The following is a 10,885-nucleotide window of genomic DNA, read 5'->3' on the forward strand; positions in this document are numbered from 1 at the left end:
GGGGCAATGAAAGTGCTGCCAAGGGACGGTGAGGACAAGCCACAGCTTTGTGTTCTGGCACCTTCAGTGTGGGAGCGATTGCTGGACACCAGATGTTTTTCACCCGGCCCCGGGAGAATGAAATAAGGTGTTTTTGAGGATTAAGTTGCCAGGAAAACAAGGGGCCCCAGGGTATCCTGAAAAGTGGCTGTAGTGCAACTAAAGCTACCAGTGAGTCAAAAAAATGCAAAGCTCTAGTGGCCTGTATCAACAACTGTACCACAAATGATGCCAAATAATACTTTTTCATCCACTCGGCTGTAGTCTTTGAAAACCTCCAGGAAAGAAGAAAGCATTTGATTCCTACCCAGCTTTATTTGAAAGGGCCTTTTCCTTTCTCAGCAGAAGGTCAACTGCCACGATTTCTCCATGGTCGCCCTTTTTTCTGCGGCCACAGTACAGGACAGATGGAAAGGATCCAGAGTGCTCTGTGAATATGAGGTATGTCTCTGATGTGCATCCATGTTTTTCTTAAGGTAGTGTGGAATTTGAAGTTAACATAAATAAGGTCTGTTCTGGAGCATATTATGGCCGTGCAAAGCTTACTTCCCTCTTACTTTTCTTAAAAGCATAATCTTCTTCCCCCTTATGACCACAGACTCTGGTCAGGGAGCTTATTCTGCCCTGGGGGTTCTCTGGGGTCAGACGTGTGCTGGGCCCACAGTTGACTGCAGGTTTGGGACTGGCTCAGCTGTTTGGGCAGGTGTGTTTTGGCATTTAGAGGAGCAGAGTTAAAAGCTTGAGCTAAGACCTTCAGGACCAGTTAAGGTTCAGCGGTAGATGTAGGAGAAAGTGGACTTCTATGTTGCTTTTTTTTTTTTTTCCCCCCAGGTCAATAATTTTTCTAATGAGTGTTCAGATGTGGCAAGATGGTTAATTACTATGCTTTTATTCCAGATGCACTATATTTTCCAGAAATTCCTGACTTTATTGCGGATGGAATTTTGGTTTTTTCACCAGTTTTGCTGTGTACTGTGTAAGTTGCTGATATCATTTCTCTTAAAAAGGCTGATGGTGAGATTATCTAGCAGGGTTGAGCATCTTGTATGCTCCTGTATATAGAGTTTTAGCATTTCTCAAGAAAGTTGCATGGATGTAGTGTCTTTCGGGGTATGGGCCTTTCCGCATTGTCCACGGTGTCCCTAGAGCTTTTGCAGGTTGTGGCAGCCCCTCACAGATTGTGTCAGGGCATCGCTTATTTTGTGGGTCTGTACAAGAGTCCGGAGTCCGTGGGAAGGCAGAAGATGGGAGGTGCCCACAGAATACAGGACACAGCTGGAAAGAGCATGAATTAAGGAATAGGGCTGAGTATGGCTTGAAGGTCTGCTTGACACAACTAAGCTGCGTTTAGCATAAACAATGAGTTAGAAAATACTGTGAGTCTTTGTTTTTCTAACTTGGCTAAATGTAAACAGGGGCCTAAACATGTATGCAAGTAGCAATTGTATAGGTCAGCACCTTGTTATCTTTCAAGAGGAACTTATCTCTGAAAACAGGACGTGTCAAGGTCATCAAAGCATGCAGAGCCAGCCTAAACCAGCCTTGTAGCTTTGTCAGCAAGAATAGAGAAGCAGATGACTGCAGTTCACCAAAAGAACACAGTGGTGAAGAGGAATGGATAAAGTAAACGATCACCAGAGGTCTTTGAAGACCACCAAGAGACTGAAATACGCATATGGGAGTGGGTGGCAACGTATGATAATGAGTTCTTAGACGAATAATGAATATGTATGTTTAACTTTTATATAAGCTGTGTAACTAATCACTTTCGGCACGCACATTTGAAGGAGCGATCCCCTGTGCATCCAGCGCTGCAATATAGAATATCTGCTTAATAGTCATCCTGACTATTGAGTTCTGTTTTTGGCTTTCGTGGCATCAAGCAGCTCCCGAGGAGTAGCTACTGCAGGGGATTCAGGGTTGCGAGTACAGGACAGGAGCTGTTGGGAAGAAGTGGGGTTCCTTCCCTGAGAGTTCAGGAGAAGAGAAGGGGTTTCTAAAGCTTTGGGACTGGGGGATGACTAGGAAAGGATGGCAGGTTCATCAATCTTTATTGTATCAGTTTTGCGTTTGGGTGTTGATGAGGTCTGGTGTGTTCTAGTCTCTTGCCTTTGAGGTGAGTCAGGTAGTATTGGGCACAACGGTAATTTTATTTCTTGGCATCTTAGGTGCTAAAAGCAATGACCGCCACAGGATCCTGTTTTGGAATCTGCATGGAGCTGGTGAGTGGAGAGCTAACGGTGCTTTTGAAGAGGGGGTTTTGTGGAAGAGGTTGGTGTTGATGGGTGCGATGCTGGCTGCTGACACTGTTTTGTGCACTGTGTGTTTTTGTTGCAGATGGTGACTAGGACCCCGGTGACTACAGGAACGTCCCAGCTAGCGGATGGGGGTCGGTGGTTTTGTGTTGAGGACAGATGCAGGCCCCTAGCCCTGTGAAAGCTAAGTGGAGGGACCAGGGCTGGGGAGGGATTGGGAGGAGGAGGGGACAACTTGGCAATTGTAGGAGGGGTTTTGAAGTTGTGTGGTATTAGAAAGAACATGTGCCTGGTGGCTCTGAGTATACATGGCAGCTCAGTGAAGTGTTTCTGGTTTTGCAGGCTGTGTGGGCTGCCTTTTGAAATGGGTGAGTGTTTGAGGTGAGCTGGGTAATGGAGAGGAGGCACACTGGGCTGGTGATTTCTTGCACATTCAATGGTATTTTTGTGTCTCTTGGTTTCTTAGGTACCACAAACAGATTGGCTCTGGAATCCATGCAGAGATTTCTGCCTGGCTTTCAGGGGCACGTTTCCCTGGCAGTCTGGTAGCATCTCTCTGGTGCAGTGCTGCCAGCCAGATGTCCCTCTCCCTTGGGTAGGACAGGAAAAAGCCCCCGGTCAAATGATGACTGGGCGTTTTGGAGACGGAGAGCACAATGGTGTCAGTTCAGAGCTGGGCCAGTTAAATTAGTGCCAAAGGAAAGTCAAACACTTTTATAGTGTATTTTTATTGACTGTATCTAAACGTACACAGAGCTTTCCAGGGAAAGGGAAGGGAGGAGGCGCTTCCCCCCCACCGGGCAGAGGGGTTTGTTACACTGTTGGGCTGAGAAGGTGTTCCAAGTGGCATCAGTCAGTCTTAATAGGGACTTGAAGCGTCGGGAGGGCTCTGGCTTTGGCAGGCTGTGCCGTCTTTGAAGCTGAGCTGTTTCCCCAGAATCATCCTGTAGCTCAGCTTCTGTCCTGTCCCTCAGTCTGAGGGAATTCCTCTACTCTCTCCTCTGTGCTGTTTTGTTTGATGCTGAACTACAGTTGGGGATTGTTGTTTTGCAGGTGCTTCGTTGTCCACGTCTCATGCTGCTTGATAGCTGCCCCAGCCTGGGTTTGCAGCCAGTGGTGGGCCTGAGGGGAAGGGACCAGCCCTGGGTCTGGGCATTTGGTGCTGTCTTTTTGCGGTGAATAAAAAGGTGGGGGGAGGGTATTTGGAGAGTGATGATGTCATTTGGGGGCCCCCAGAGTTACCGAAGGGGGCAATGATACAGCAGAGGAGCAGGTGAATTGGGGATGTGGGCAGGTGCTTCGTTGTCCACGTCTCATGCTGCTTGATAGCTGCCCCAGCCTGGGTTTGCAGCCAGTGGTGGGCCTGAGGGGAAGGGACCAGCCCTGGGTCTGGGCATTTGGTGCTGTCTTTTTGCGGTGAATAAAAAGGTGGGGGGAGGGTATTTGGAGAGTGATGATGTCATTTGGGGGCCCCCAGAGTTACCGAAGGGGGCAATGATACAGCAGAGGAGCAGGTGAATTGGGGATGTGGGGTCACATGGGGTTCCCCCCTAAAAGAGGTGGGTCATTGTGGGCTCAGTTAAAGGTCACTCCCATAGTTAAGATTTACTTGCATTTGGAGCAACAGTGTGTGCCAGTAGTGACCTTGAGAGCAGGGGAGGAGTGAGAAATACAAGTTTTGCATCCTGAAGCACATCCTGACAAAAACAGAGCACAGTCTGGGAACCAAAACCTGTCTTGATAGTAGAATAATTGTTATTGTGATAAGCTCAGTAGAAGGTAAAAAAATATTATTGTAAGTCCATGATTGGGCATTATGGGGGGAGTAGGTTTCTGTCTTGGTGTATATAAGTCTCTCTGTGTAGCAGTAAAGATGGTCAAATTGGATTTTTTGATTCGCTTACTGCATGACCTACGAGTCTGTGATTTCTTCATACGCCACAGGTCACAGCCCCAAAATGTCTGAAAAGTCGGGAGGGGGGGGATTAAAAAATAACAAAACCTGAAAATATTAGTGTGAAGTGTTGAAATAGAGAACACTCTCTCATTTATATATAGATGGGAAAATAATATTTATGTATATAAAAGGAGTTTGGAATAAAACCCTGTATCTCTAAGGATTCTATGATTCTATGTTATAAAAAAGATCTTATAAAAATGATAAAAAATATTTGTAAAAAATATTAGTGTCAAAATAGATGTCTAAACAGATAAAGTAGATATTCTACATAAGTGTTAATGTGTATGTCAATGTGTAAGTCTAAGCCCAAACAGATATTCTATTTAAGTGTAAAAAAAATACCTTTTCTCTAAGTCTGTATAGATATGTGTAAATGGATACTGAGGTGTAAATGTGCTGTAGATGGTTCTAAACTGCAAAGAAAGCCTCTTAATAGAAGGGATTTAAGAACTGGCCCTCCCCTCTAATCTCTCTTGAAGCCGTAAAAGCGCTTTCCAAAGCTGCCCCTTCCCCCATTTCCCCTCCCACTTGAGGGCCCCCGAACTGGGGACTTTCCCCCGCAGGGCTGCGTACACTGAGCAGGAGCTGCCACCATGGCACAAAAGTACCGGATTCTGGTCTGCACTGGGGTAAACCCCCAATTTTTTTGGAAAAAAAAAATATCCAAATCTAGGGCAATGGCTGTGGCCGCCTCGGCTGCGAGTGGGGACAGGGCAGAGAGCGGGAAGCCCTGCCCGCCGGTGAGTGGTTACAGTCCGTGGGTGGAGGGAAGTGGGCAGAATGCGGTCATCGCTGCTCACCCCGGTGAGGTCTCAGAAGGGGACAACAAGCGTGGGTGCTCAGCGGCCACAGGCTGGAGTTGGGGACGGGGAGCCGCACGCGGGCAGTGGTCCCGCCCCCTGCCAGGTTGGCCCCGCCTCCGGGCCACCTTTGGCCACACCTCCCGATGCCTTGTCCCTGCCCGTCGAGGTTACACCCCCCGGCCCGACGTGACCGTGCCTTCCGAGGAGCGCATGCGCGGTTCCACAAAAGCCCGGGGTTGCGCTGAGCCCGAAGGAGAAGCAGCCACCCTCCAACCCCCCGGAGACCCAATGGGCTCCCTGCCACCCGGAGCGGGTTCTGTGCTTCCCAGCCCCGGGAACGGCCGTTAGCGCTGCGGTACAGAGGGCAATCTCTGTGGTTTTTTAATCTTCCAGGGACCGGAAATTCCCCCTCGGTCCTCCAGCATATGTCTAAGGGACCGGAAGTATCCACTCAGTCCTCCGGCGTACGTCTTTATGGTTCCGCGGTCCTCCAGGAACCGGAAGTTATAACTCAGTCCTCCGGCGTACGTCTCTATGCTCCTTTGGTCCTCCAGGGACCGGAAGTTTCCCCTCAGTCCTCCGGCGTACGTCTCGATGGTGCCGCGGTCCTCCAGGGACCGGAAGTTCCCCCTCAGGGACCGGAAGTTTCCCCTCAGTCCTCCGGCGTACGTCTCGATGGTGCCGCGGTCCTCCAGGGACCGGAAGTTCCCCCTCAGGAACCGGAAGTTCCCCCTCAGTCCTCCGGCGTACATCTCGATGGTGCCGCGGTCCTCCAGGGACCGGAAGTTCCCCCTCAGGGACCGGAAGTTTCCCCTCAGTCCTCCGGCGTACATCTCGATGGTGCCGCGGTCCTCCAGGGACCGGAAGTTCCCCCTCAGGAACCGGAAGTTCCCCCTCAGTCCTCCGGCGTACATCTCGATGGTGCCGCGGTCCTCCAGGGACCGGAAGTTCCCCCTCAGGGACCGGAAGTTTCCCCTCAGTCCTCCGGCGTACATCTCGATGGTGCCGCGGTCCTCCAGGGACCGGAAGTTCCCCCTCAGGAACCGGAAGTTCCCCCTCAGTCCTCCGGCGTACATCTCGATGGTGCCGCGGTCCTCCAGGGACCGGAAGTTCCCCCTCAGGGACCGGAAGTTTCCCCTCAGTCCTCCGGCGTACATCTCGATGGTGCCGCGGTCCTCCAGGGACCGGAAGTTCCCCCTCAGGGACCGGAAGTTCCCCCTCAGTCCTCCGGCGTACATCTCTATGCTCCTTTGGTCCTCCAGGAACCGGAAGTTCCCCCTCAGTCTTCCGGCATACCTCTCTATGGTGCCGCGGTCCTCCAGCATACTGGAAAGTCTCCCTCAGTCGTCCGGAAATCCATGTTTATAGCATTTGAGGCCCCCAGAACAGCGGATGTGCCTCTCAGTCGTCCCAAAACAAATCTTTATGGCCCTGCGTTGGTCGGGGTGCGGGGTATATAAGTCACGACCCCTAGTCAGGGAGCTCATTCTGCTCCGGGGCTGCTCTGGGGTTAGAGCTGTGCTGACCCCTCAGTGAACTGCAGCTTTGGGGCTGGCTCAGCTGTGGGGGCAGGGGTGTTTGGGCATTTAGAGGAACAGAGGTAAGAAGTCTGAGGCAAGACCTTCAGGGCCAGATAAAGTTCAGTGATACATATAGGAGAAAGTAGACTTTTATGCCAGGTTTTCTTTTTTTTGTCTTCCCCCCTCCCTCCACCCCTTCCAGGTTAATAATTTTCTAATGAGTGTTCAGGTGTGGTAAGAGGGCTAATTAGTATGCTTTTACCTATTCCAGGTGCACTGTATTTTCCTGGAATTCCTGACTTTATTGAGGATGGAATTTTGGTTTTTTCCCCCAGTTTTGCTGTATCCTGTGTAAGTTGCTGATATCATTTCTCTTAAAAAGGCTGATGGTGAGATTATCTAGCAGGGGTCAGGGTGAGTCAGATCAAGTAGCTACCAGCTGGTTGCAAGGGCAGCTCTTCAGTAAGCGTTTTTTGGGATGAGCAGAGCTATGTGGGAGAGGCTCTTCAGCGGTAGTGAAGCAGGCCCCATCTCCAAGATTTTAAGGCCGCTTTGTGCAAGGCTTAATGTTTGTGAGAGCGGCAGAGATGATGTGAGATGAACTGACCATAATCCCTGCTCCCTGTCACCGGGCCTTGCTCAAGGGTAGGATGTAGAGAAGTCAGGAGTGGCAATGAGCACAGGAAAAGAGGCGGGGGGAGGCAGGAAGATGCTTTTTAGATTTTTCTTATTATCATTATTTGACAAAAAATTAAATTAATTTTCCCAAGCCGAGTCTGTTTTGCCTGTGACAGGTGAGTGATCTCTTTGTCCTTATCCCAACCTACAAGCTTTTTCACTATATTTTCTCCCTCTGCAATGTTGAGGAAGGGCAGTGATAGAGTGGCAGCAGACAGCCTAGATTAACCCCCCACAGGTTACAGTTATCAGACTCCTTGTTCCTATTCTTTAATTTTTCACTCTGTTTCTTGTACCCCATCACTTTTGATAGAATCATGCAATTGTCGGGGTTGGAAGGGACCTTTAAAGTCATCTATTCCAACCATCAACCTAACTCTGATAAAAACCATCACTAAACCATGTCCCCCAGCACCATGTCAACCTGTCTTTTGAACATCTCCAGGGATGGTGCCTCAACCACTTCACTGGGCAGCCTGTTCCAATACTTAATAACCCGTTCAGTGTAAAAATGTTTCCTAATATCCAACTTGAACCTCCCCTGGCACAACTTGAGGCCTTTTCCTCTAGTCCTATCACCTGTGACTTGGGAGAAGAGACCGATTTCCCCCCTCCAGTTACACCCTCCTTTCAGATAGTTGTAGAAAGCAATAAGGTCTCCCCTCAGCCTCCTTTACTCCAGGCTGAACAACCCCAGGCCCCTCAGCCTCTCCTCATAAGACTTGTTTTCCAGACCCCTCACCAGCATGTCCCGATGTGCACGCGCGGCTTCAAAATGGCAGTCACGCATGCGCGTGCCAACAGTTCCCAATGTGCACGCGCGGCTTCAAAAGGGTGGCCGCGCATGCGCGTACCCACACTTCCAAAAGCGCACGTGTGGCTACAAAATGGCGGCCGTGCATGCGCGTGATGATACTTGCTACTGCGCACGCGCGGCTTCAAAATGGCGGCCACGCATGGACTTACCCATGCATCCCAATGCGCCCGTGTGGCTTCAAAATGGCGGCCACGCATGGACTTACCCATGCATCCCAATGCGCCCGTGTGGCTTCAAAATGGCGGCCACGCATGGACTTACCCATGCATCCCAATGCGCCCGTGTGGCTTCAAAATGGCGGCCACGCATGGACTTACCCATGCATCCCAATGCGCCCGTGTGGCTTCAAAATGGCGGCCACGCATGGACTTACCCATGCATCCCAATGCGCCCGTGTGGCTTCAAAATGGCGGCCACGCATGGACTTACCCATGCATCCCAATGCGCCCGTGTGGCTTCAAAATGGCGGCCACGCATGGACTTACCCATGCATCCCAATGCGCCCGTGTGGCTTCAAAATGGCGGCCACGCATGGACTTACCCATGCATCCCAATGCGCCCGTGTGGCTTCAAAATGGCGGCCACGCATGGACTTACCCATGCATCCCAATGCGCCCGTGTGGCTTCAAAATGGCGGCCACGCATGCACTTACCCATGCATCCCAATGCGCACGTGTGGCTTCAAAATGGCGGCCGCACATGCGCGTGGCCACACGTCACAATGCACACGCGCGGCTTCAAAGTACAGGGCTCTGCAGGGCTCTGGTGGGTTCTGCAGGGGTTTGTTGGGCTCTGCAGAGGTTTTTAGGGGTCTGTAGGGGTTCGTATGGGTTTCGTAGGCATCTGAAGGTGTCTGCAGAGGTCTATAGTGGTTCATAGGGGTTCGATGACATCTCTAGGGGTCTGTAGGGGTCTGCAGGAGACAGCAGGGGTTCGTATGGGTCTGTAGGGCTCTGTAGGAATCTGTAGGGGTCTCTAGGCTTCTGCAGGGCTCTGCAGGGGTCAGCAGGGCTCTGTAGGGGTCTTCAGGGCTTTGAGGGCCCTGTAGGAGTCTGCAGGGTTCTGCAGGGCTTTGTGGGGGTCTGTAGCGGTCTACAGGGCTCTGTAGGGGTCTGTAGGGGTTCGTATGGCTCTACAGGGATCTGTAAGGGTCTGGTGGGTTCTGTAGGGGTTTGTTGGGGTTTGTAGGGTTCTGCAAGGTTCTGCAGGGGTCTGTAGGGTTCTGCAGGGGTCTGCAGGGGCTCCTAGGTGTACGCAGGGGTTTGTAGAGGTCTTTAGGGATCTGTAGGAATCTGAAGGGGTCTGCAGGGGTTTGTAGGGGTCTGTAAGGGTCTGCAGGGTTCTATAGGTGTCTGTATGGGCCTGCAGGAGTCTGTAGGGGTTCGTAGGGGTCTGCAGGAGTGTGCAGGGCTCTGCAGGGATCAGCAGGGCTCTGCAGGGGTCTCCAGGAGTGTGCAGGGCTTCGTAGGGGTACAAAGGTGTTCGTATGAATCTGCAAGGATATGTAGGTGTCTACAGGGGTTTGTAGGGATCTTTAGGGGTGTGCAGTGGTTCGTAGGGATCTGTAGGGTTCTCTAGGGTTGTGCAGGGTTCTTCAGGGGTCTTTAGGAGTTTCAAGGGATTCATAGGGGTCTGCAGGGCTTCGTAGGGCTCTGCAGAGGTCCCCAGAGTTCTGTAGGTGTTCATAGGGGTCTGCAGGGGTCTGTAGGGGATTCGTAGAGGTTTTGTAGGCCTCTGCAGGGGTTCGTAGGGTTCTGCAGTGGATCGTAGGCATCTGCAGGTGTCTATAGTGGTTTGTAGGGGTTCAATGACGTCTGTAGGTGTCGGCAGGGTTCTGTATTAATCTGTAGGGACCTGCAGGTGTTCGTATGGGTTTGTAGGGTCTGTAGGGCTTTGCAGGGGTCTACAGGGTTTTTTTGGTGGTACGTAGGTGTTCATAGGGATCTGTAGGGGTCTGCGGGGGTCTTCAGGACTTCGTAGGCTTCTGTAGGGCTCTACAGGGGTCTGCAGGGGTCTCTAGGAGTCTCAAGGGATTCAAAGGGGTCTGCAGGTGTTCGTAAGCATCTGTAAAGGTTTGTAGGTGTTCATAGGGGTTCATAAGTGGTCTGCAGGGGGCTGCGTATTCTGCAGGGTTCTACAGGGGTTCGTAGGGTTCTGTAGGTGTCTCCAGGCATCTGCAGGGGTCTATAATGGTTTGTAGGAGTTTGATAATCTCTGTAGGGTTCTGCAGGGGTCTGCAGAGGTCTACAGGGACCTGCAAAGGTTCATAGGGGTCTGCAGGGCGCTGCAGGACTCTCTAGAGATCTATTGGGGTTCATAGGGGTCTGCAGAGGTCTGTAGGGGTCTCTCCTCTCTCTGTGGGCTGTCCTTCACCCCTCTTGTCCCCAACACCCCATTTTCTGGCTCTGTGCTCTACACCTCCAGGTCCCTCTCTCCTGTATTTAAGGGCAGGTGGGGACGTGTTGTGGGGCTGTGGCCATGCCTCCCCTTGCCAACGAGCTCCAGCTGGGGCTGGGGCAGCCTAGGTGGGAGCCGTGATGTGATGGTGAGCTGGGCCGAGGGTTTAAAGAGGCTGCGAGGGGGTCGGAGAAGACTCAAGAGCAGGGCTGTGCCGAGAGTCTCTGGCTGGGGAGGAGGCAGAGACAGAATCCTCTGGACAGCGAAGGTCTCTCGCCTGCGCCAGGAGCTGCGGTGAGCCATGTGTCTACCGAACGCGTCCCTCCCCGTCCCCGCCGGGCTTCTTCTGGTCCTGTCGCGTCGCGGTCCCGTCCCCGCTGGGCTCCTCCCTGTCTCGTCCCTGACTCCACGTCATT

The 10,885-nt window shown here is 51.8% G+C and overlaps 1 long non-coding RNA gene across 2 annotated transcripts; it reads left to right on the forward strand.

The window, feature by feature from the left end:
* The first annotated feature begins 38 nt into the window (after positions 1-38).
* On the forward strand, positions 39-4,526 carry LOC106888466. 2 transcript variants are annotated; one of them, XR_001412111.1, is made up of 5 exons: positions 39-480; positions 937-1,015; positions 2,208-2,261; positions 2,377-3,347; positions 3,589-4,526. It is a non-coding gene; the product is annotated as an uncharacterized LOC106888466 (long non-coding RNA). The 2 variants fall into 2 exon arrangements; XR_001412112.1 differs by having other exon boundaries at positions 40-480; positions 2,377-3,567; positions 3,809-4,526.
* Positions 4,527-10,885: the final 6,359 nt, after the last annotated feature.

The sequence above is a fragment of the Calidris pugnax genome, unplaced genomic scaffold (genome assembly GCF_001431845.1).
Source record: "Calidris pugnax isolate Ruff unplaced genomic scaffold, ASM143184v1 scaffold102, whole genome shotgun sequence".
In the NCBI taxonomy this organism is placed as follows: Eukaryota; Metazoa; Chordata; class Aves; order Charadriiformes; family Scolopacidae; genus Calidris; species Calidris pugnax.